Source organism: Moschus berezovskii, chromosome 24 (assembly GCF_049115385.1).
Source record: "Moschus berezovskii isolate FMDL1 chromosome 24, NW_MosBer_1.0, whole genome shotgun sequence".
Taxonomy (NCBI): Eukaryota; Metazoa; Chordata; class Mammalia; order Artiodactyla; family Moschidae; genus Moschus; species Moschus berezovskii.
Genome location: NC_142483.1, coordinates 55845416 through 55857342, shown reverse-complemented (window position 1 = coordinate 55857342; position 11927 = coordinate 55845416).

The window sequence follows — 11927 nt, the reverse complement described above, 5'->3', positions numbered from 1 at the left end:
TGTGTGAAAGTGGTGGGTGTGAGAGTGTGGTGTGTGTGTACATGGTGTGTGTGTTTGTGGGGTGTTTATATGTGGGCTGTGTGTGGTGGTGGTGGTGTATATGTGGTGTGTGTGGGAGGGGTATGTGTTTAAGTGTGTGTGTGTATGCAGGGTGTGTGTTATATAGTGGGTGTGGTGTGTGTGGGAGGGGTGTATGTTTGTGTATGTGTGTGTTATATAGTGTGTGTGTGGTGTGCATGTATATATAGTTTGGGGTGTGTGTGCATATAGTGTTTGGGCTGTGGTGTGTATGTGGTATGTGTGTGTGTGTGTATGCGGGGTGTGTGTTATATAGTGTGTGTGTGGTATATCTGTATATATAGTCTGTATGTGGGGTGTGTGTGCATACAGTGTTTGTGCTGTGGGGTGTGTGTGTGGTAGGTAGGTGTGTGTGTGTATAGTATGTGTATGTGAGTATGTGGTAAGTATGCATATACAGTGTGTGGGGTGTATATGTTTATAGTGTGTATCTGGAGTGTGTGTGTATGTATGTGGGGTGTGTATTATATAGTGTGTGTGTGTCTGTATGTAGGGTGTGTGTGGTGGTGGTGTGTATGTGGTGTGTGTGGGAGGGGTATATGTTTGTGTGTGTGTGTGTGTTTGTGTTGTGTGTATGTGGGGTATGTGTTATATAGTGTGTGTGTGGTGTGTCTGTATATATAGTCTGTATGTGGGGTGTGTGTGCAATAGTGTTTGTGCTGTGGTGTGTGTGTGGTGTGTAGGCGTGTGTGTGTATATAGTATGCGTGTGTGTGTGTATGTGGTAAGTATGCATATACAGTGTGTGGGGTGTATATATATATAGTATCTAGAGTGTGTGGTGATGTGTGTGCGGGTGTGCATGCACGTGGTGTACGTGTGTGTATGTGCCATGCACACCCACACTGGGTGTTAGAGAAGGCAAGGTTCAGAAGAAGAACGAGACCGGCACTTTCCAGGAACAGATCACCTTTAATGGGGCGAGCAGGGGCAGCAGTCAGATCAGTGGGCTGCTGCACTAAGTCAAGAAGAGAGTAGGTATATATAGAAAATATATATATGCAGAGATGCTTTATTTTGAGGGGGTCTCTTTTTCCTCATGATTATTTTTGATTAGTTAACTTTCAACAACTGGGGTAAGGAATTCCCGAGACCAGCGTGAGACTGGGATCGGCCGGGAGCTGAATGTAATCAATCTTCATGTCCCTTCCTTTCTTCAGGGGAGAAAGCTCCTCCTTCTGTGTAGAATGGTGGGGAGGACTTGGAGGGGAGTTTTAGCTCCAGGCTGTTTGTGCCGTGCAGCTCTCTTTCACACAGGACTGTATCCGTGTGCGTCTCCCGTTGGTCTCTGTCACTGCAGGCTGAGTGCAGGGGGAGCTGCAGATTCTAAAGGCGGCAGCCGCTCCATCCCCTACACGACCTCCCGGAAAAGACATCACAGATCCCTGAGCTTTAGGACACAGTGGGGTTTGGTCCAAGCCACAGTTTGGGCTTTTTTTTCTTTTCTTGATTATATTATTTAACATTTTCCTTAGCACAAAAGTAATCTCTCGTCACCATATAAAGTCAAGGAAAAGCAAAAAGAATATAATACAAATCTTTGATAATTTCACAAAGCACAGATACCTACTGGTACCATCTTTGTACAATTATTTTCAGTATCTTCTTTCTTCTATAAAATTAGGATGACAGAGTTACATATTTGTCTTCAAAGGGAGGACTGTAAATCTGCTGTGTCAGGCAGAGTTTCAGGAGCAGAAGGTATCCTTAAATTAAGGAGAGCTTAATAAAGGGCCATTGCATAAGGACAGGCAAAGGTTCAGAAACCATGAGGGACAGCACAGGGCCCCAGGGATAGGACAGCAGGGAGGAGATGTCATCCTTGGACCAGAAGGGGCAGGATGGGCTGACATTACCAGAACCCAGAGGCAGAAATGGCTGACTGGAGGGGGGCCCCAAGACGACCTGAGACTTTCAGTCCTGAACTTGAGGCAGCACAGAGAGGAAACTAAAGGAATGAAACCCCCAGCTCCCTCTCCTCCTTCCCTTCAGCCTCTGCCATGCTCCTAGGACTGAACCTACATGGAATTCAGAGGGCAAAGGAGCCACTGGTAGAGGCTAGGGGCCAGCAAACAAGTCCTGTAAAGAGTCAGGTAATAGTTTAGGCTTTGTGGGCCATCTGGTCTTTGTCACAAACACTCAAACCTCCAGGTGTGTAGCATAAAAATAGTCATAGATGATCTAAACAAATGGATGTGACCAGATTGGGCTTGTAGGCCACAGTTTGCCAACCCAAGGTGTTGATTACATGGGTTGGTCTCTACAAGGGTTAATGAAAGACACCTAGCTACTTACTTTATCTTTTTAAAGTTTAATGTGGACCATTCTTTTTAAAGTCTTTATTGAATTTCTTCTGCTTTATGCTTTGGTTTTTTTGGCCCTGAGGCTTATGGGATCTTAGCTCTCTGACCAGGGATCAAACCTGCAGCCCTTGCACTGAAAGGTGGAGTCTTAACCACCGGACCACCGCTTGCTATTTGCTTTAAGGGCCCAACATTCTGCAAACATTTCACCAGGTACCTGAGATGCAGTGGCAAATAGGGATGCTTAATGGGACATCTGGACTTCCCAGGTGGCTCAGTGGTAAACAATCCCCCTACCAATGTAGGAGACCCAGGTTTGATCCCTGGGTTGGGAAGATCCCCTGGAGAAGGAAATGGCAACCCACTCTAGTATTCTTGCCTGGGAAATCTCATGGACTGAGGAGCCTGGCAGGCTATAGTTCATAGGGTCACAAAGAGTCACACATGACTTTGCAACTAAACAGCAACAACAATGGGACATCTGATAAACCCTAGTTGGGGTGTTCTAGGGCAGATACATATAGAATTCAGAGTAATGCCATGTATTCTTCTGCCTATAATTATCCTAATTTTGAGAAATAGTTGTTGGCAGGGGGTATCAAGTGACCATGTTGTCTGAGCTTCCTATCACTAAATTTCCATCATTATCTGACCCACCAGCCATAAAGGTGGGTATACATAGCATTAATCCATCATCAAATGAAAATGGCTTATCCAAGACTGAGCTTAACCAGGCCCTGAAAGCACTAGTACATTATGCTGGCTTAGACTCCCATAGCAATCACTCTTTCTGCATTGCCCTTTCTCTCTTAATCTATACCTACAGCCTCGTGGAACTTTCCTGTGACCATTTGAGGAAAACAATACTCAAGTCTGGTGTACAGATGGTCTACAAAATATTGTGGCAGAAATCAAACAGAAATATTACTTATTCTCTCTAAAGCATCTGTGAAAAAAATGTCGAGGAATCCTTACCTGGGCAAAACTTGCAGTAGTATATCTGATTATTCACTTTGCCTGGACAAAGAGATGGTGAAGGGATGGATCAATCTTGACTCTTGGGCAATGTCTAATGGTTTACCCAGACAGTCTGGAAAGGGGTGGGGGTGGGAAGAGCCTGGAACACGGATGGTTACAGGTTTGAGGAAGGAAGGCAAGCACATGCATTTCAGTGGAAGCAGCACCAAAGCTATCACATGTGAGAGTAATGACCTCTGAAAATCTGCTTCTCCAGAAAAGCAATGAATCAGCAAAATTGTGAAAGTCAACTTTTCCAAAACCCTGGAAATTAACAAAAGGTTTGCAACAACCCAAGGAAAAGAACCAAATCTTGGTAAGAATAGGCAGGATTGTGTCATTTTAGCTTGCTCTCTTCTGATCCCTTCCCCTCTCCAGCTTCACAGTAGCCTTGAAAACCACAGTTCCACAATCAAAGTGAAAACTAGCAGCCACTGGGGGAAGCAGACAGGCTTGGACCTCCCCAAATCACCACTCTGGAGAATTGTTATTATTTGACCTCTCTTGCATTTCCCTGGACACTGTCATTAAGCAAGTCTTTATGGGAGTTGACTCAGAGCTTACTCCGAGTGAGTAACCTTCTCCTCAGGGATATTTATCAAAAACAATCAGCAGCAATTGTTTAATATTGCACTTGCCTGAGGTGGCAATAACGGTTGGGACGGACAACAAGCTGAAAAGAAACTTAAAAGGAAAAGCAAATTCTGTAAAGATCTCTGAAAAAAACATCCCTGGAAGTCCAGATGATCTCACACATGTACAGGTTTCTGTACATGCCCAGGGCCACGTACAAGGCCAGAAAAATGCTGAGAACCAGGAAATCTCTACATTTTTTGTAGTCAGCCATTTACTATCCAAGTCATGGGTTCCTACTATGGAAATGTGCAGGTCCATACAATCCGCTCTCTAGAAGTTTCACTCTTAAGAGACCAAACAGACAAATGGCCAGACAATAGAGGAGAATAGAACTCTGACCCATAACTTCTGCAGCAATTAGTCTAGGAAGACAAATCACGAAGCTCTGCAGCAATCATCCCAGACAACCAAGACTTGGTCAACGACCACCAGCTTCCCAAATGTTTGCTCGCAGTTCAACTCATAAGCAACCAGAGAAAGCCGACTCTGTTCCCCAGAGTAGAAACATAAGATGCTCCACTTCTGGTTAGCCCGCTTCCAGATTCCCTGTGCCTACAACTTCCAGTCAGAGCACTCTTGTTCAGTTCCGTTCACTCAGTCATATCCAACTCTTTGTGACCCCATGGACTGCAGCATGCCAGACTTCCCTGTTCATCACCAATTCCTGGAGCTTGCTCAAACTCATGTCCATCGAGTCGGTGATGCCATCCAACCATCTCATCCTCTGTCATCCCCTCTCCTCCTGCCTTCTTGACGTCATCCCTATTTTTCACTGTAAAGCTCCCCCATCCCCTGCCTCCCTGAGCTTCTGGCAAACACAGGTGATGATGGGCGATCCCCTTGCTATAGCAGACTCTGTAAACAGCCTCTGTTTGTTCTCATTTGGGTGGTCTCTTGTTTATTTTCACAACCTCAATGAGTCTGGCCAGTTTCACTCTGAGCATCCCCAGGATGCTGCTCAGGGGTGGCTCTGAAGCCTGCATCCAAGGGTCCGGCAAGAGCATCTTCTACGGTATGCTCCTCAAGGCCCTGTCTTTTTTCTGCTTTTGAAATTTCTGGGCCTTTAACATTTCCTTCTCATCTATCTGTTTCCTGCTTGAGTGTGACAGGCCTCTGGTGTCTGCATCCCCCTGTTCCCAATATGACAGCTGAGATAATAGCAGCTTAACCTGCTTCTTAAAGGAACCCTCACCTTCCCTATGGGGAGTAGGATCATATCTTTCTGCTGGCCTGGCACTTTCTCTCTGTTTGCTTTCATAGTGTTTTTCTGACCCAGACACTTGTCTTTCTAACTTCCTCCTCTTGGGTTTGTCTCTCTGGATCCCTCAGAGTATCTGATACCAAGTTAGGGAGTCAATCGTTTTCCAAGCATACAATTTTCAAACAAATCTTATCTAGCTTCACTTTCCTGAGTTATTCAAACCCACTCAGGAGGGATGCCCTCCTCAGATCAATAACGGACTCAGGACTGACCTGGTTTATTTTCATCTTGCCTGGCTCCTCTGGAGGATGTCTTACATGCTCTGTGCCTCTCCCTGTAGGAAACCCCAGTTCCATAAATTTCCCTAGGAAGCTCCCACCCGGCACAGGCGATTCCTGCTTTCCCACCTGCGAGAACTGATAACAGTACCGGTTTCCGATGCGTGCTTCAGCGCCTGAGGATTCCGTCTTCTCGGTCCTCGTCACTCACACCTCTGCAAACACTGTGCAGGAGTCTCAGTCCGCGAGGGAGCTTACCAGGCATTCTCATCGGGAGAGCACCCTGCAGTTTTACAGTGGCGCCCCTCAATCGTGTCCCAAAGTCAAGGACTGCTGGGGAAATTAGTCCCATCTCCTCCCTGGGATGAGTGACCGTCTCTGACCTTAGAGCAGACACACAGCAACCTCTTCATTAGGAAGGGGGTTGCATGAATGCTTCTCCTGTCCATTCTCAGATATGTCTCATCCAGCCTCTAAGATCTCATCTTCTTTTTAAAAAACACTATTTTATTTTTTCTAGAAAGAAGGAAGTTTTCCTTAATCTGTAAGAAAATGTTTATTCTTTTGAACACCACAGGGGGGAAGAAAACAATGCAGCCACGACCAAGTGTTTAAGCAAAGCAGTGTCCCGAAAGCAGCAAAACGGGTGAAACCTCAACACAAAGCCAGTGACAGCTTTCCAGTTTTTGCACAAAGATAAAAAAGAACAAGATCTCATTTTTCATTTCATATCTGTCCAGACTACACTCTAAGATCTCAGTCACTCTGCTCAATAAATTTCTCTCCTTTTCACTTTAGTCAGCTGTTTTCCCCTTTTTCCCGCTTTAATTCTTCTACTTGCTCCTATTTGATAGCAAACTCAGTGCATGATTTAAATAATTCCCTTAACTTCCTGAACAAACCTGACCCCTAAACACAAAGTGTTATGGGCATAGAGCTTTGTAGCTATGTTATTTTCCTTGGCTGTACAGTAGTTTACAATTCCTTTTCTTCAACTAAAAGCTGTTCCATCCCTCTGTCATAAGATTTATGGTATGATTCTATAGCTTGGCTCTCTAAGGTCTAAAATGAGATCTAACTTCATGGAATTAACAAAACAGAACTTGCCATATAAAGGCCTATCTCTGATCATGACCCTGAGGTTGGAAAGAAAACAGAAAGAGGCAGATGGTTTCAGACTCAGACCCACACTGAGTATCTTTAGCCACATGCTAGATTTCTGATAAAACACCTGAGTTTTGTCCCTGAGCTGCCACTGTAATGTCTGACCTTGAGTTCAGTCTTGCCCTGTCCTGCTGTACTCCATAGCTTGGTTGTCTTATGTACACTTATCTCTGATCCTCCCAGGACAAAGCTCTCATCAAAACCAGCACCATTCATGGGGGGAATTCCCTGGTGATCCAGTGGTTAAGACTCTGCATTCTCACTGCTGAGGGCCTGGGTTCAACTCCTGGTGGGGAACTAAGATCTCATAAGCTGTGTGATGTGGCTGAAAAAACAAAAAAAAGGAAGCACCAGCCAGCCAGGCTGTCCCTTCTGGAAACAGGCATCCCAAGTTGTCATGCTGTAGTACCAGCCCAGAAGCATCAGCTCCGTCCCCGTGTTGGCCCCAAGACCCGTCCTGTGCTTCCCAAACTCCACCCTGGGCCCCAGTTCTGCCAGGAGGCAGGATGCTGCAAGCAGCATTACCACTGCAGTAAAGACTTGCTACATAGTTACATTATTACTACATGCAGTTTATAAAATGGTGGTTTATTTTAAAATAAATATTTTTATTGATTTTATTATGTTATAATAAGATTCATTTATTATACAATATTGTATTTGCTACTTACACTTAAAGATAAGCTCCATAGGGGCCACAATTTTGTCTGTCTTATACACTGTATCCCCTGTACCTAGAACAGCGTCTGACACATCACTGATGCTCAGGAGATGTCTGCTGAATTAATCAAGAGTTAAGAGCAGACACTGGAATCAGACCATTTGGGCTCAGATCTGGGTGTCATCGGGCTTTCCCAGGTGGTACTAGTGGTAGCACCCATCTGCCACTGCAGGAGACTCTGGAGACGTCGGTTGGATCCCTGGGTCAGGAAGATCCCCTGGAGGAGGGTATGGCAACCCTCTCCAGTATTCTTGCCTGGAGAATCCCATGGACAGAGGAACCTGCTGGGCTACAGTCCATAGGATTGCAGAGTTGGACATGACTGAAGTGACTTAGCACACAGGCTCACACACTGGGTGCCATCACTTAGGGCTGTGTAACCTTAGATGAGTTACTCTTCCTAAGCCTCAGTTTATTCCTCTGTAAAATGGGGAGGATGTACTAGGGACCAGTCATGCTGTGAGAGTTAGGAGAGCTCGTCAATGTGAAGACCTTGACTCCCAGAACTTAACCCAGAGTAAGAGCTGAGTTGACATTCAGTTCAGTTCAGTTCAGTTCAGTCGCTCAGTCGTGTCCGACTCTCCGCGACCCCATGAATCACAGCACGCCAGGCCTCCCTGTCCATCACCAACTCCCGGAGTTCACTCAAACTCATGTCCACAGAGTCCGTGATGCCATCCAGCCATCTCATTCTCCGTCATCCCCTTCTCCTCCCGCCCCCAACCTTTCCCAGCATCAGAGTCTTTTCCAGTGAGTCAACTCGTCGCATGAGGTGGCCAAAGTATTGCAGTTTCAGCTTTAGCATCAGTCCCTCCAATGAACATCCAGGATTGATCTCCTCCAGAATGGACTGGTTGGATCTCCTTGCAGTATAAGGGACTCTCAAGAGTCTTCTCCAACACCACAGTTCAAAAGCATCGATTCTTCGGCGGTCAGCCTTCTTCACAGTCCAACTCTCACATCCATACATGACCACGGGAAAAACCATTGCCTTGACTAGACGGACCTTGGTTGGCAAAGTAATGTCTCTGCTTTTTAATATACCATCAAGGTTGGTCATAACTTTCCTTCCAAGGAGCAAGCGTCTTTTAATTTCATGGCTGCAATCAGCATCTGTAGTGATTTTGGAGCCCAAAAAAATAAAGTCTGACACTGTTTCCACTGTTTTTCCATCTATTTCCCATGAAGTGATGGGCCCAGATGCCATGATCTTTGTTTTCTGAATGTTGAGCTTCAAGCCAACCTTTTCACTCTCCTCTTTCACTTTCATCAAGAGGCTTTTGAGTTCCTCTTCACTTTCTGCCATAAGGGTAGTGTCATCTGCATATCTGAGGTTATTGATATTTCTCCCAGCAATCTTGATTCCAGCTTGTGCTTCTTCCAGCCCAGCGTTCCTCATGATGTACTCTGCATATAAGTTAAATAAGCAAGGTGACAATATACAACCTTGACGTACACCTTTTCCTATTTGGAACCAGTCTGTTGTTCCATGTCCAGTTCTAACAGTTGCTTCCTGACCTGCATACAGGTTTCTCAAGAGGCAGGTCATGTGGTCTGGGATTCCCATCTCTTTCAGAATGTTCCACAGTTTATTGTGATCCACACAGTCAAAGGCTTTGGCACAGTCAATAAAGCAGAAATAGATGTTTTTCTGAAACTCTCTTGCTTTCTCCATGATCCAGCGGATGTTGGCAATTTGATCTCTGGTGCCTCTGCCTTTTCTAAAACCTGCTTGAACATCTGGGAGTTCACGGTTTATATACTGCTGAAGCCTGGCTTGGAGAATTTTGAGCATGACTTTACTAGCGTGTGAGATGAGTGCAATTGTGCGCTAGTTTGAGCATTCTTTGGCATTGCCTTTCTTTGGGATTGGAATGAAGACTGACCTCTTCCAGTCCTGTGGCCACTGCTGAGTTTTCCAAATCTGCTGGCATATTGAGTGCAGCACTTTCACAGCATCATCTTTCAAGACTTGAAATAGCTCAACTGGAATTCCATCACCTCCACTAGCTTTGTTCGTAGTGATGCTTTCTAAGGCCCACTTGACTTCACATTCCAAGATGTCTGGCTCTAGGTCAGTGATCACGTTATCGTGACTATCTTGGTCGTGAAGATCTTTTTTGTACAGTTCTTCTGTGTATTCCTGCCACCTCTTCTTAATATCTTCTGCTTCTGTTAGGTCCATACCATTTCTGTCCTTTATCGAGCCCATCTTTGCATGAAATGTTCCCTTGGAATCTCTAATTTTCTTGAAGAGCTCTCTTGTTTTTCCTATTCTGTTGTTTTCCTCTATTTCTTTGCATTGATCACTGAGGAAGGCTTTCTTATCTCTCCTTGCTATTCTTTGGAACTCTGCATTCAGATGCTTATATCTTTCCTTTTCTCCTTTGCTTTTCACCTCTCTTCTTTTCACAGCTATTTGTAAGGCCTCCTCAGACAGCCATTTCGCTCTTTTGCATTTCTTTTCCATGGGGATGGTCTTGGTCCCTGTCTCCTGTACAATGTCATGAACCTCCATCCAGAGTTCATCAGGCACTCTATCAATCAGATCTAGTCCCTTAAATCTATTTCTCACTTCCACTGTATAATCATAAGGAATTTGATTGAGGTCATATCTGAATGGTCTAGTGGTTTTCCCTACTTTCTTCAATTTAAGTCTGAACTTCGCAATAAGGAGTTCATGATCTGAGCCACAGTCAGCTCCTGGTCTTGTTTTCGCTAACTGTATACAGCTTCTCCATCTTTGGTTGCAAAGAATATAATCAATCTGATTTCGGTGTTGACCATCTGGTGATTTCCATGTGTAGAGTCTTCTCTTGTGTTGTTGGAAGAGGGTGTTTGCTATGACCAGTGCATTCTCTTGACAAAACTCTATTAGCCTTTGCCCTGCTTCATTCCGTGCTCCAAGGCCAAATTTGCCAGTTACTCCAGGTGTTTCTTGACTTCCTACTTTTGCATTCCAGTCCCCTATAATGAAAAGGACATCTTTTTTGGGTGTTAGTTCTAAAAGGTCTTGTAGGTCTTCATAGAACCGATTAACTTCGGCTTCTTCAGCATTACTCGTTGGGGCATAGGCCTGGATTACTGTAATATTGAATGGTTTGCCTTGGAAACGAACAGAAATCATCCTGTCATTTTTAAGATTGCATCCAAGTACTGCATTTCGGATTCTTTTGTTGACCATGATGGCTACTCCATTTCTTCTAAGGGATTCCTGCCCACAGTAGTAGATATAATGGTCGTCTGAGTTAAATTCACCCATTCCAGTCCATTTTAATTCACTGATTCCTAGAATGTCAACGTTCACTCTTGCCATCTCCTGTTTGACCACTTCCAATTTGCCTTGATTCATGGACCTAACATTCCAGGTTCCTATGCAATACTGCTCTTTACAGCACCGGACCTTGCTTCTATCACTGGTCACATCCACAACTGGGTTCTGGTTTTGCTTTTGCTCCATCCCTTTATTCCTTCTATAGTTATTTCTCCACTGAGCTCCAGTAGCATACTGGGCACCTACTGACCTGGGGAATTCCTCATTCAGTATCCTATCATTTTGCCCTTTGATACTGTTCATGGGGTTCTCAAGGCAAGTATACTGAAGTGGTTTGCCATTCCCTTCTCCAGAGGACCACATTCGGCTGTGGTCCATGTGATCAGATTGGCTAGTTTCCTGTGATTATGATATCAGTCTGTCCGCCCTCTGGTGCCCCCTAGCAATACCTACCGTCTTATTTGGGTTTCTCTTACCTCGGTAGTGGAAAATCTCTTCACAGCCGCTCCAGCAAAGTGCAGCCACTGTACCTTACCTTGGGTGAGGGGTATCTCCTCGAGGCCGCCCCTCCTGACCTTGAACGCGGAGTAGCTCCTCTCGGCCCTCCTGCGCCCGCGCAGCCACCGCCTGTTGGACGTGGGGTAGCTCCTCTCGGCCGCCGGCCCTGGCCTCAGGCGTGGGGTAGCCCCTCACGGCCGCACCTCTTTGCGTGGCTCGTTGCGCCGGGGCCGGCGTCTCTCGCGTCGCGTCTGCGCCGCCGGGGCCGGCGTCTCTGACATCAGCCATTGGTTTTCCAGCTGCAGGCTGGACAGCTCCTGTCAACTGTTCTGTAAGTGCACTTGGACTCCACATGCTGCAATAAACTTGATCTAACCGCCATCCATTCTCCAAATCTGCAAGGTGACGGATCCCCTCCAATTCCCACATACTCCTCAACCCAGTCACATTAGACACCAAGAATATTACTCCAATATGTGATGAACCAACTGCCTCTCTCAAGTCAACTGACTGAGTCCATTCTCTGGGCCTCCTGTTCTGTGGGACAGTGTGGAGGAGCCAGGCCTTTCTCATAGCCTTTGTCACACTGAATAGAGGTTTTGACCTACTGATTGACCTCCCTACCAGGACAGCAAGTTCCCCAAAGCTCATTAGCATCTCTAGTTCCTTTTTAAGGAAACTAGCAATGTTGCCCACATTTAGTCATCAATAAGCAGCTCCTCAGAAAACAGTGTCAACAAGTAAAGGCTCCACAGAGA